At 39.1% G+C, this 14131-nt stretch overlaps 1 protein-coding gene across 2 annotated transcripts in view; it reads left to right on the top strand.

Annotated features, from left to right (window-relative positions):
- The first annotated feature begins 891 nt into the window (after window positions 1-891).
- The window catches only part of A1CF (APOBEC1 complementation factor), a 76309-nt gene continuing 63069 nt past the window's right edge, over window positions 892-14131 (top strand). For both annotated transcript variants that reach the window (XM_067710142.1, XM_067710141.1), the window contains exon 1: window positions 892-979. The gene's annotated coding sequence lies outside the window, so the exon portion shown is untranslated. The remainder of the gene's footprint in view (window positions 980-14131) is intronic.

Here is a 14131-nt window from a genome sequence, read left to right as displayed (position 1 = left end):
AGAATGAACAAGTACTTCTGTTAATAGTTGGTTCCTAGAAAATCAGACTCCTCTTATTAGAACTGAAGCCAAGTGTGCCCTTTAATTTTAGCGCGGGGACCTGTAGTTTATAAATCCTTACAATTTGCTCAAAATTAGGAGAGTTTTAGTTTTTTTTTTTTAAGTGGGTTTATGACCCTTAGAAATTTCCTCTATAGACTGGAGCTCTTCTCAGAGAACTGAGAACGTAGAGTTTATATCTTTGGAAATAACATTTTCCTATTCTGCAAGAAATGAACTAGTAATGAACAATAGCTTTGGCTCTCATATGACCTCAGTACATGGCTGATTATGACGGCTCCCTCTTAAAATCTGAATGAGCAGCCTGTATAAAAAGAAGCGTGCTTTCCCCAACCTGATCTGACCCTATTTATTTGGTTACATAAATGCTTTTTGTATTTTATTTTGGTAAGCCTGCATTTATCTACATACTTGACCTAAAACTCCACACTTTATTCCATGTAATACACTGACATAGGAAGTGTGGAGGGGAAAAAAAGGAAACATTCTCCTAAATTACCATAGGGTTAATATCATTTTGGCATAGCAGAAAACAAGGGAGCCGATAGAAAGAAAAGCTTAGTTACCCAAATTGCAGTGAGTTCTACTTTTTAAAATATATATCACTTAAAACGGCATCAAGATAATATTCACATTAATGATTCTTAATGCAAAATTCATTTTAATATGGTAAACAAATGACAACAGTAGTTTTGTAGATTCTGCTTGGGTTGTAGTGACCCAATTATCTGGTCAAAGGGCTGCATGGATGCAAGAGACAGGGTGAGTTAAAGTTTAACTCCCAGGAATTGTAAACCAAACCTAAAGCCACTGAACCTTTGGAGTTTGATATGATGATTAGAGCATACCCAGAGTGACACGTTGAATTCGCCATAATCAAGGAAACCTTTTCCGGGTGGGGATCTCTGAAATCACTCAGGTATTGTCCATGTGTTTTGCTTTTTCTATTTCAACTGTGTGAAACTGTGCGGTGTGGATCAGTGGGAATGCAGTGAAAACAGTTTTTACCCTCTTCCACTATAGAGCTGAATTCAGAGATTTTTCTAGTCTGTTTTTATACTAATGAAGCCACCTGAAAACAAAAGAAAATTAGAATGATCGTGTAATGTCAAAATGAGACGGCAGCTGTTTTTGCTCCTTGATTTAATCAATGTCTGAGGGTTAAAAAAAATGGAGATTTATCACTTTGGGTATAAGAGTAAGGCTAACGTTTCTGAGAAATGTATTTAGCAATAGCCGGACAGCTGGGAGAGTTGTGGTTGACTGACTGTCCTGGTCCTCAGATCCCAGGAAGCGTAAAAGTATAATTAAGAAGAGAAATAGTATTAACATCACTGACAGATTCTGAGTTCTCTGTATAGGTCATAATTTCTACCATACTTTAGACTTCACATATTCAATTATCTTCTTTCCTCTCCTCCTTTATCCTGCACCACCACCGAAAACACACACACACACACACACACACACACACAGAGTCATGAACAATGATTGGTTTGAGTATATTAAATCTCAACCTTGAGATGGCTAATTATTAGATCTTTTCCTTTCAGGATGGTTTGGGCAACTGTGCTGCGGTGGATATATTTCACATGATCATTTTGTTCACTCCAACAAGATGATTCACAATCAGACTATAATGGTATTTTACCTAAAAAAAAGAAATCAATCAGGGCACTTACCAGGAATATCCCATTCCTCCCAGAAATCTCTTAAATACTCTGATTGTGATAGTTTTGTTCTATGATTACCAAAGTAAGTTCCAAGGAGAATGGGTTCCCAAACAAGTTTCTTTACCATGGGACTTCTTAGATATGTATTGTGTACCTCCAAGAAGATGACTAACACACCATCATTTGTGCATTGTGCAGGATTAGTGTTCTGCAAAACGTGCATTGGCAAATTTAACTCTAGTTGTATACAGTTTAAGATCATCAAAGATGTGGTGGTCTGGTCTGAAACGTTCTTTTTTATTAATATGTGCTGAGATGCATACAGTAGGAGCATAATAGGTCTGGAAACAAAAGTGAAATCACTAACTTGTCAAAGCACTGAGGCCTTCCCCTGCTAAATACAGGTAACAGATAATGACTTACAGGTTCATTTTTAAGGGCAATATTTTCTGGAATAGTATTGATACTGCCCATTTGAGACAGTTCTCATATTTTACTATTTATAAGTACAATTTATTATTTATCAAGTGTAAGGGAAGGAGAAAGATAGTTGTCAAGAAAAAAGAAATTAGTTGTTATGGGCAAACATAAAATGACATAGTGGATATGAAAACACTGAATATTTGGTTATTATTTCCAATTGGGCTAATACAAAGTTGCTTTTGTGTCTTTTCAAATATAGCATTTCCTACACTGTATTCAGTGGACATTAATATATGTGGCTCAGAAAGAGGGATTCTATTGTCCAGTAAGTTGAGGAAATGGTGGTTGGACAAGTTAAAGCAGGTCTTGTTACTACATGAGTATTTTGAATAATAATAATAACAGACGTTTATGACACATATTGCCAAGTGCACTTCTAAGCGCTTTCCATGCGTTTATCTCAAGTTATTCTTAGAAGAGTCATATAAGGTAGATACTATCATAACATTTTTCAAAACAAGAAAGCTGAGGCACAAGTAAGTTACCTAATGGGCTGAACATCACCCAGTTAGGAGGTGGCGGAGCCAAGTTCCCCAGCCAAGTGGTCTGACTCCAGAGCCCAAGCATAGAACCATGAGACCGTCCTCACAATGCCTGGAGGTTTACTGTGTGTAAATACATTCATTCATCTTGAATACCTAGGAGAGCAGGCAACGTTCTGTTTCCTAGGCTTAATTTACAACAGAACATCTTCTTTCAGTAACATTTATTAACATCTCTCAGAAATGGTATTCCTCAGACTACAGACTAAGACAGAACAAATCACTTTTATAACCCGTGTCCAGCCTTCATAACAACCGGAATTGACTGAAACCGTCACTATTGAAATCATCACGATTGAAAACCTCTTAGGTACCTGAGAGTCTAACCATCTTTCGTCAGACAGGACCATGCCTATCTTAGAGACTTTCCAAATTAATTATAGACAGAACACTGGACTTTTCTCCTGACAGAGCTGGGTTGGACTGCTTGTTCACAAACTCCCTAGGTTTGTGACCCTGGGCATGATATTCAGCTTCCCTAAATCTCGGATTCCTCAAAGGTAAAATGGGGGCAAAATCTGTCCTGCAGAATTTAGTAAAGATTAAATGAGATGATAAAGCAAAATAGTTAAGCACAGTCCCTGGTACACAGGAGGAATTCAGCAAAACTCTCTTCCCTTTCCGTTTCCCTGTTGGTAAAGACCTCCAGAAAAGTCTCCTAAAACTTTCCAAACTTACCTATTAGCTCCTCTTTGTCAAAACAATGCTACTATCATTTAAATAAAAAGCTGTATGTAAACAATGAAGTTTTTTGATGAGTCACAAAGTGAAACCCCATTCCATTTATTCAGAAAATAAGACAACTTATCATTCTCTTTTATTCTAAAAAAAAAGAATTTTTTCACTGAAACCCACAGGACACCCTGTCACAGTGTGTGTTCATTTCATCACACAGCCAGTTGATATTAAAAATCTGTTTCAATAACTATCTTTTAAAATACTGTCATCCTACAGAAACCTGGGCAGTATGGGTAGTACGCTGGGTACTATTGCACAATGGTTTTCATTACCTTATGTGTCTCTAAATGACTCAGTAAGTTCAAACAAGATGGTATTGATCCACAGAGGATAAACACCATTTTATCTTATTCATGGAAACAGTAACCAGGCTCTTCTAAAGTGCAGTCGTAACAGTCCAAACTCCCCCAGGGAAAGCATCTAGAAAAGGAGCAGCATGACTACAGTGACATTCTGTATTAGAAATCTAAATCCCATCTGCTCCTTGGCCTGATAAAGTAAAATCCAGGCAGTAATTAACAAATATTTACTGCTGATTCGATCAGAAAAGCTGGTTTATCTCTTTATTCCATCAAACCTAACCCAACTAGGTTATCAGCATTAAGAACTATTTCAAATTTTTATTTTAATAAATTAGAATTTTGTGATGAATATTTTTGATGGATCCAAATGAAAAATTAAAATATTTCTCTTTGTAAAAATAGTTGTCTTGGGCTTCCCTGGTGGCGCAGTGGTTGAGAGTCCGCCTGCCGATGCAGGGGACACGGGTTCATGCCCTGGTCCGGGAAGTTCCTACAGGCCGCGGAGGGGCTGGGTCCGTGAGCCATGGCCGCTGAGCCTGCGCGTCCGGAGCCTGTGCTCCGCAACGGGAGAGGCCACAGCAGTGAGAGGCCTGCGTACCGCAAAAAAAAAAAAAAAAAAAAAAAAAAAGTTGTCTTGACTAAAATATACTGGTATCTTAAGCTCTCAGATTTGATTTTCTCTTAAAGATATACACTAAGCTTGTTTTTTCCTTATTCGGATATATACGTGGAACTTTATATATGTAGGTATTACTGATCATACAGAAAACATTTTCCAGATTTGCTTATTCCAATAGGACTCAGTTCGTGCTAATATTAAGAGGAAAGTAATAATAAGGATTAGGATAACTCTCTCTAGTTTGCAAGGTTATGTACAGGGTTCTGCCCCAGTCAGTAATATGGCTAAAGAGAATTAGCATATGACAATTTGGCCAGACAGAATGACTAAGCAAGCAAACCGGTTTGCAATTCTATCAAAATGCCTCCTTCAAGGACATACCAATGTCTTCTCTTCCTCTAGCAGTTAAAAAATGACCATTGTTTTGGGATGCCCAGTGGACTTAACACTAGATTTACATAGCAAAATTAACTACCATGATACCTTATTTCTATAGAATATTCTAGTTTACAAAGCATTTTATACAGAAGAATTTAGGTTTCTTTAATGCCAAAGTTCTTCATAGTCAATTTAGTAATCCTAGTTTCTTCAAGGTAATTGTCATTATTCATCACTGAACGATGCTCTCACCTAGAGTTTATAAGCTTAGCTCCATGTATGTAGCAATAGTGCAGACTACGTAGGGAGCCTTCAACTACTGTCCTGGGCGTTAACTGATTTGTTGATGAATTAAGAGGTTTGATGAAACTGTGAGGAAAGGACATAAGGATCCAGATGGAAGCTGAGAGGAGAACAAGTCCCATGCAGGTCCCAGAAGAAAACAACCCTCAAAAGATTTAAACCAGTGCAGATGCTGTAACTAAGATAGTGAAGGAAGCAAAGAAGGGAAGATTCTATAACATCTCCTAAAAAACTGACAGAGCACTGGCAGGGTATTAGGTATAAACGCAATTGATTTTCACTTCTATTAACCCATCTGTAGTATCCTTCTATCCAGCTCGTCTATTAGGTTTATATTTCGTGCTCAGCTGGGGCCTTCTGCATGAATTGGCTTAGCCTAAAACCTGTGCTTACTTGCAGTGCAAGTCAAAAATCAGAATCTGATACCATGGAGGAGAAAACTCTGTTGGCACATACAAATGCCCCCCTTAGGAACCCTCTTTCCAATCCTCTTTCCTGAAGAGCCCTAACGCTGCCTCACAATTCAGCCCTAACGCTGCCTCACCAGCCAATGGACACTCTATGATGATGATAACAATGATATTAATAATAGCTCTTATATCCTTATATAGCTCCTGCCATATGCCAGACACATAGATTAACTCATTTAATCCTCTGGAATCTCCTGGAATCGGTACTGGTGCAATTCCATTTTTCCTGTAAAGAGGTGACATCTCAGAGACATGAAAAAAATTGCCCAAGATCACACCGTTAATCAGTGGTAGAAACAAGAGTGAACTCCAGGAGTCTGGCACATAGACCCTGCAAACAGAGTAGAAATGGAACACTGAGAAGCGCTGAGTCTTGGAGTTAAAAGGAAACGTTGAAGTCCTTTGACAGAGAAAAAGCTATATGAGTGCCCCAAGGATAAAAGACACTTTATCAGGGGAAGAACCCATGTGCAGGACTCCACCCCTCAGGCAGGCCCTTTCCATTATACCATCTCCCACAGGACAGCATTTCTAATTCATCCTGATTCTCTATGCAAACTCTGAGACAGAGATTAATAGGACCTCCACGATTATGAGGAAATATTCCCTTCACTCTGAGTGCCACTCTCCCTGTTATGTTCGGATTCAGGGACTGACACAGTCCGAGACGCAGTTAAAGGAGACCTCTCTTGTGAACAGAGAGACTGCCAGGCCCAGGTCACAGAGGAGATATGCGCAGGCACAGGCCAGGAACACAGTGGCGTCACCTCTGAAAATACGAAGTAATTGTCCTGAATGACTTGGCTGCCTTACACTCGAATTCTGTTAGTGTCTGAAAAGGACATAGCACCTCCCACCTGGAGGACACACCCTTCTCCCCAGGGAAAGGATAATTGGGTTGCTAGGTCTCTGAATGCTAAGGGAATCCCATATTTAAACTGACCTAATTTGGAACTTTAAATTGAAACCCAGATGCACCCAAATAGCAGCTCCACCAGCCTCAATAGAGTTCTTCATTTAGGATAAAAAGAGTATGTTTCCAGAAGTTCCTTTTTAAAATACAAATTAGTTGGAATACAGAGTGGGAGTGATCAGGGCGCTTTGAGGTGTTGACATGCAGGAACACTGTAGCCTAAAATCACCTAGCATATTCACTAGTCTCATAAAGCCTTATGGAAATGGTACTTAGGATAGGTAAGTTTTGATGGTGGGGAAGAGAAGACGTAGAGGAGAGATGGCCCAGGGTGAAAGTGTCAGGGGTAACCAAAGGATAATAGAAGGTATTTGAATGGCAGGTGTTTGTCTGATTTTTGGGAAAGAATTTACTTATTAAATAATTTTGATTTATTATTAAAGTCGTTTGAGCATCACACTTACCAGGTACTAATTCCTCCACGTGTCTCTCTCATTTCATAACAGTTACTTAATACAACTGCATTACTTAAATTGGAATCAATCAGGGAATGCCATTATGTGGTCCCAGAGGGTAATAAAGATAAGAGAAAAAATTACAATGTCTAGAAACTCTTATTCTTATTTGCCTTTCAAAATAAGCCATAAGATCAAATATTTACTATGATAATAATAATTCAGGTTATTACTTCCAATAATAATAATTCAGTATTTCAAAGTATTCCCCAAATTCCAATGAAACAAAGCTGATTCATGGTGCTGGAATGGCCAAGAGGGAGATGAATGCAATGTTAGAGCAGAGGCTCTGGACCCACAATGCCTGGGCTCAAATCCTAGTTTCACCACTTACTAGCCATGTGACCTTCAGCAAGGTAACTTCTCTGTGCCTATTTCCTCTGCTGTAAAATCAAGGTTGCTTTGAGATTAGATCAGAAATTACACGTGAAGATCTTAGAACAATATCAAGTAAGTGTGCATAAACCTCAGCTACTGCAGCTGTAATTCTCGTCTCACTTCTGTGTTGATTTCACAATGCTTTACTGGAGGAAAATGGTTAGAAGAGAGAGAGGCTATGAGGTCAACATGTAGAAAATGTATTTTAGCCTGGAAGTCAGTGGCTTAGAAATTAACTATCCCCACGACTGGCTTGCTGTGCAAATTGGGAACAATTTCTCCCCGACTCTGTTGCAGTTTTCCCAAGGCAGAGATGTTCTCTATCATAGGCAGGGCCCCCTAATTAAGTCAGTATAGAGTGATTTAAAGGAACCTGGGTAATTAGCAAGAGAAGCAGACTAGAAATCTGGTCTGAAATCACCCCAGAGCACAAACTTCTCAGGCTCTGTTATTTTCACTGTTACGACAAAAAAAAAAAAAAAAAAAAAAATCAAAGTATTCAAAGGCACAGTACTCTTTATTGAATAAAATAGCCACCTAATTGGGGACAGAAGGCGAAGAGGTAGAAGAAGAGATAAAGAAAAACATTAGTAAGTGTCATGTACCAAGCTCCGTGCTGTGCACTTATCCAATCACTTTGAATCACTATAACAACCCTATAAGGCAGGCATCATTATCTCCAATTTTGAAATGAAGAAACTGGAAGCCAGTTATAAATAACTTAACCCAAGTTTGCAAAGTTCTTAAAGGATGGAACTCAATATTTGAACCTAAGTCAGTATGACTTCGTGATTCCATGGTTTTTTGTTCATTATTGACTATGACACCCTTAGACTTGTGAACCAATAATGAAAAACACAGTGCAAAATATTGTGTATTCTAATATCCTGTGGTGAAACTAGAAAATTAGGAAAAAGAGGACAAAGTCTAGAGTAGTCAGAGGATATAAAATGTCCATTCTGCTTAGCAAATACGTATGAAGTGCCAACTAACAAGAGGCTAAGGGCTAAGAACATGAGTGTATGTCCTTGGTGAGTTTATGGCCCTCCCTCTCTTTATCCTACCTTCATTCCTCAATGAATGAATGAGGAATGAATGTAGGATGTTCTGTCCTCCTTTTTCTTTTCCATCTGTCTCGAAACTAATCTTTCTGCCTTTAAGCTGCTCTCAACAAAACTCACAAGTTATCTTTCTAAAGTACACAGGGTCCTAGAATTCTTCCATGCTGTTCCCAGTGACTTCATAATACAGCGCGAACACTCTATCATGTCAATATTAATTCTTGCCTACCTTACCAGCTTTATCTTCTGTCACTCTTGCTCCCTCCCTCGAGAAACCCCCTCCCAACTTGAATTCAACATGCTAATCATACTTAGCTTCTCAACCATCCATATTATTTTCACTTACACCTCTGTCCCCTAGAGTCCCTTTCTTCTCCCTTCTCCTAACTCCTAGTCATCCTTCAAACTGGCCTGAGTAGAGGGAATGTATACACTGGAAATTAATATGAAGTACAACATTGGAGAAGTTTGGTAATAAGATAGAAAAATTGACATTAGTTCATAGAGTTATATGAGGCCATTGGAATTCTTTTAGTTGAAGAGTAATATAAAATGGATATTTAAGAAAATCAACCAGTGTTGTACAGATGACATTAGAGTTAGAAAAGACTAGAGGCTGAATTACAGCGATGATCTAAGTATTAAATGATGGCTGCAGAGATGATAATTAATGGCAGTGGGAATTCGAAAGAAAGCAAAGTATCAGAACTCAGTGGCTGACTAGAAATAAGGAGGCAAGGATTTAATAAGGGCAGTTTATACCAACGCATGTAAGTTAGCATAAAATCAGAATTTATATAATCTTTTCTTTTCACTGTGATTGAAATGTATTATTTTGTTTATATATACATTTGAGCTGATTTTATTTTTGCAACCGAAAAATACTGCACTGACACAATTTAATCATTGACATACACTAGGATCTTTTCTTTCATCTTCAAATGTTCTGTCTAGCTGACTCTTGTCCTTGAAGCAAATTGTCCAATTTTGAGATGTAGAACTATAAATCTAAGTAGTTGTATGTGTGGTCAGACTGCCGGGAATTTGTATGAGTAAATTTCATAGATGTTTCAGGAGGTACAGACTGTTTTTCTTGCCTCCTCCCTTTGTTTTCTGACACTTAGTCTTGGAAGTTTCTGGCTTTTCAGTGGAAAAAAATACTGAATCGTGGAAACAAACACTTCAAATTATTCATTCATCAAGCTTCGCACAATCTGGCCTTTAATCTTTCACTTTTTCTAAGCGCATCAGGTTGGGAGCAGCCATATGGTTGTAACGCTGGGAGGGCTGGGGAAGACTAGATGTGAGACCAGGGCAGAATTGGGGGTTGTTGACAAAGAGCAGGGAGAAGAGGATCTGGATTTCTTTCAGAAGGCTGAATCTTTGGAGGGCAGTCTACGATCGGGGATGAGGGATGGATGCTGCAATTGGTCAGCCTGGGTTTGACTAGCTAAGTAGAGGGCATGAAGAACACATGGCCAGAGCCCTGTGCTACTCATCCCGGTGAGATACAACTGTGAGCAAGTCAGAGCCCTGAAATTCTTACTACAGGAAACTGTCACCTGCCTCTCTGTGAGAATTACAATTGCAGGCAATTCATAAAACACCAAGGGACTTCCCTGGTGGTGCAGTGGTCAAGAAGCCTCCTGCCAGTGGAGGGGACACGTGTTCGTACCTGGTCCGGGAAGATCCCACATGCCGCGGAGCAACAGAGCCCATGCACCACGACTACTGAGCCTGCGCTTCAGAGCCCGCGAGCACCAACTACTGAGCCCCCAGGCCACAACCACTGAAGCCTGCATGCCTAGAGCCCGTGCTGCGCAACAAGAGAAGCCACCGCAATAAGAAGCACGCGCACCGCAATGAGAAGCACGTGCACCGCAACGAAGAGTAGCCCCTGCTCGTCGCATCTAGAGAAAGCCTGTGTGTAGCAACGAAAACCCAACACAGTCAAAAAAAAAAAAACACAACAGTACAGTTTTTAAAAAAAGAAAACACCGAGCAGAGCCATTTGCTACATCTCTTATCAAGGTATATCAGATGGCAAGTCACCCTTACTCAGTGACCTACTTATAGAATATCCATATAATCTTTTTTTTTTTTTTTAAGGGAAACCGTAAGGCTGTCCTTTATTGAAAGAGTCAGATTGCCTCAGGGCCATTGTACTACAGAGCTTTAGATCGTTGGAATTTGTAAGCTTCACTCCAGGATTGAATGTCTTCCATTAGTCAGTGATTGGCAGCCTTGGTGAACATTGAGTTTTCAACTTAAGTTTTCCAAATTGGTCTGAGGAAACCAGATGCAGGAACTAAGTTCAAAAGGACAATCTCAATGAGAATAAAAAGAGACATGGTAACACCAGACCTCACCAGCTCATCAGATCTCTGTAATCAGCCACACAAATAATTGGTCCCAGGACTATTGGATAAACATCTGCTTTTAAGCTGAAGGATATCTACATTGTATGCTGTGATTACCACCATACCAATTTGTAAGTCAACTTAGAAATTCAACATACATGCAAAGAAATTCTACTCTTCTCGTTAGGTTATGTGATTCTAGAATTTCTAAACTCTGCCAGTTTTCTTTCCCAGGGATCTTTAAGAAAGTCAGTCATGGGGTCAGAGTTGGGCATTATTATTGAGAGAAGATAACACAATAGCCATCTGTACCCTGTTCTTACATGTACTAGAACAATGACAACACCAAAACCAGGTATGTATACGTATTAGCCAGGGTTCTCCAGATAAACAGAACCAATATTCCAATTGGAATCCTAACTGGCTAATACATGTACCTACATGGTTTTAGTGTTGTCTTTGTTCTTGTATCTGTAAGATACATATAAATCTATTTATCTATCAATAGATAAAGAGGTTTATTATAAGGAATTGGCTCATCCGATTATGGAGGCTGACAAGTCCCAAGATCTGCAGTTGGCATCTGGAGACCCAGGAGAGCCAACGTGTAGTTCCTGTCTGAAAGCTAGAAGGCTTCCCAAGAAAAGCCAATGTTTCAGTTCAACTCTGAATGCAGGAAGAGACTGATGTCCTAGCTCAAGCACTCAGGCAGGGCAGAGTTCTCCCTTTTTTTTTTTTTTGTAATAAACTGGGTGTTCTCTCTTATTTAGCCTTTTTATTCTATTCAGACCTTCAGTTGATTAGGTGAGGCCCACCCACATTAGGAAGAGCAATCTGCTTTACTCAGTCTAGCAATTCAAATATTCATATCATTCAGAAATACCCTCAAAGACACACCCAGAATAATGCTTGGCCAAATGTCTGGGCACTCTGTGACCCAGTCAAGTTGATACGTAAAATTAACCATCACAGTATAACCTTAAGGGAATAGAAAGCACCTCACGTTGTCTGGTCTTAAGGATGTCCATTCCTTCTCCATTACCCCCTCCTTCATCCAACACATGCACATTTCCCATCTGCTGTTAAAATTTTCCAAAATCTTTTTTGGATTAAAAAACTGCTATTCGTCTCTCAATATTCAATGTTGTCAAGTACAGGTCACTTATGAGGATCTCTGGTTCAGAGTTTCTGATATCCAAGTTGAGCAGAAGCTGGAGGATTTGTAAGGGAGTGGTGGTGTCAGAACCAGCTACAAAAGAAAACTTGTGTGATGTTGTGCTGTCAACACTGGCCACCAGGAGTTTATTCACCCTTATGTATATATACACATTCATAGCCACACGTGTGCTTGTGCATTCCTACATATGTACAACCACACACAACCTGATGGTGCAGGCATAAATTCATCTCAGCCAGGGAGAGTGTGAAAATAAGGATGGGGACTCTAGACACATGGAAAATGGGAAACAAGAACAAAGGAACCTAAGAAGTAAGAAGTAACTGGTGTATCTGGGAGACCTGACGGGCTTGAGCGCAGAATAGCTCTAGACTTGGATTGAGAGATAGTCAGAAAAGTAGACTTAGGACCAGATCATGGTGGATACTGGATGTCAGGCTAAGGGGTTGGACTGTTTCTTTATAGTTAATTATGAGACCAATGAAGAATATTAGAAGGGACATTTTAGGGAGACTGATCTCGCAGGGGTAGGCAGTAACTAGGGGTAGTAAGCAGTGAAGTTTCATTCTACTTTGACTGAGTTAAGTCTAGTAATGGAAGAGAGGGTGGAGGATGAGGATAGGAGTAAGAAGAGCAACAAGTAAGGATACATATGTACAGGAGCAGGAAAATGTCAAGATCCAGACTGCATGAGGAGCCTGTGCTGGAGGTTGTTCTGGATAAAGAGGCTATAAGGACCTCAGCTGTAGGTATTCATGGATCTGCTAAGGTGCTTCACTGTTAACTTGACTCAACTACTTCCTACATCTGCTCCTCTCTCTTCTAAAAGCCATCCTTACTTTCTACTCTCTATCCTTTCTCCACCTCACAGCTTTTGCTTCCTCTCCATATATAGAGCCACGACATAGAGTTTCATGCATACAGTGGTAATATGAATACCTTACCGGTTGGTCCTCATGGAAATGGAGTTGAATATGAATCACTTAGGCAAGAATCTAGGAAGAATGTGATTTTTTTTGGTATTTCAAGGGCATTATTTGTAAATACTGGCAATTATGAAAACATTTATTCATTAAGTGATGAAAAGTAGACAGGACAATTATTAGAGACAATTTTGAATTATTCTTTCTCCTGTAATCTAGTCTCTTTCTTTTATAGACTTTTTCTTTTTTTTAGTAATTTTTTAAGATGTGTCTGTCCCAACTATTTGGCAGGAGGAATAAATTACTCTCCATATTTCATTTGGTTTGACATTTAACATGCATAGACTGATTTTTAACATGCATAGGTTCAGAAGTTCTAACCTCAGCTGCGTATTATCACCTGAGGAGGTTTTAAACCATACAATTTCCTGGGCTCCACTCCAGACCAGTTGAATGAGAATCCCTCTAGGGGTGGTAAGGGTGATGCCCAAGTATGGGTGATTATAACATGAAGCCAGGTAGGGAGTCTGTTCTTTCTCCATAGTTTCTGCTAAAATTTAGAAACACCTGCAGTTAAATCTTGAAGTCCTATTTTGACAAGACATGCATAGGTTAACACTTCCTCTCCTGTCTTTCCTTGTGTAATTTATAGTTTCAAGCTAAATTCCAGGGATTTAAAGGCTCTTTGTTGATATTTAAAGGGCATTTGAAGCAAATAAATGGTGAAATCTCTTTTGAAGCCAATAAAATACACCTCTGTAATATCTACTTAATGAGAATATGTTAAAGAGCAGGAGGTGTTCCACTGGACCATAAATTATGCATTTTTAAACAGATTTTCTAAATGAAAATAAAAACTTCTGACCATTTGAAATCACTTTTTTCTCAAACAAAACAAGAAGGATTTCCAGATGTCAGGATTGTTTTGCAGTAATGATGATCTGTGGACCAGATGAATGTGCTTAACTTTCCCAAGAGTTTGGGTAACTTTTTCTTTTCAAAAGAGATTGTGTGTGACTCCTGATTTTTAATTATTTTTTTAAAAATGTTGGGAAGACATGTCTTCTCATCCCCTGAATGTTCATAATGCCCTGATTTAGTACAGGTGCAATTATATACACATGTATATACACAAAGAAATGTATAAATATTGCAATCCAATCATTTGTCTATTATACCTCTGCTTGTTCTTTTTCTCTGAAAAATTCTAAGTTGGTAGCCCCAATAGTATTTTCT

The sequence above is a fragment of the Pseudorca crassidens genome, chromosome 16, assembly GCF_039906515.1.
Source record: "Pseudorca crassidens isolate mPseCra1 chromosome 16, mPseCra1.hap1, whole genome shotgun sequence".
NCBI classification, from domain to species: Eukaryota; Metazoa; Chordata; class Mammalia; order Artiodactyla; family Delphinidae; genus Pseudorca; species Pseudorca crassidens.
Note: the sequence above shows the minus strand (reverse complement) of the source record. Positions and strands in the feature narration are given on the sequence as shown.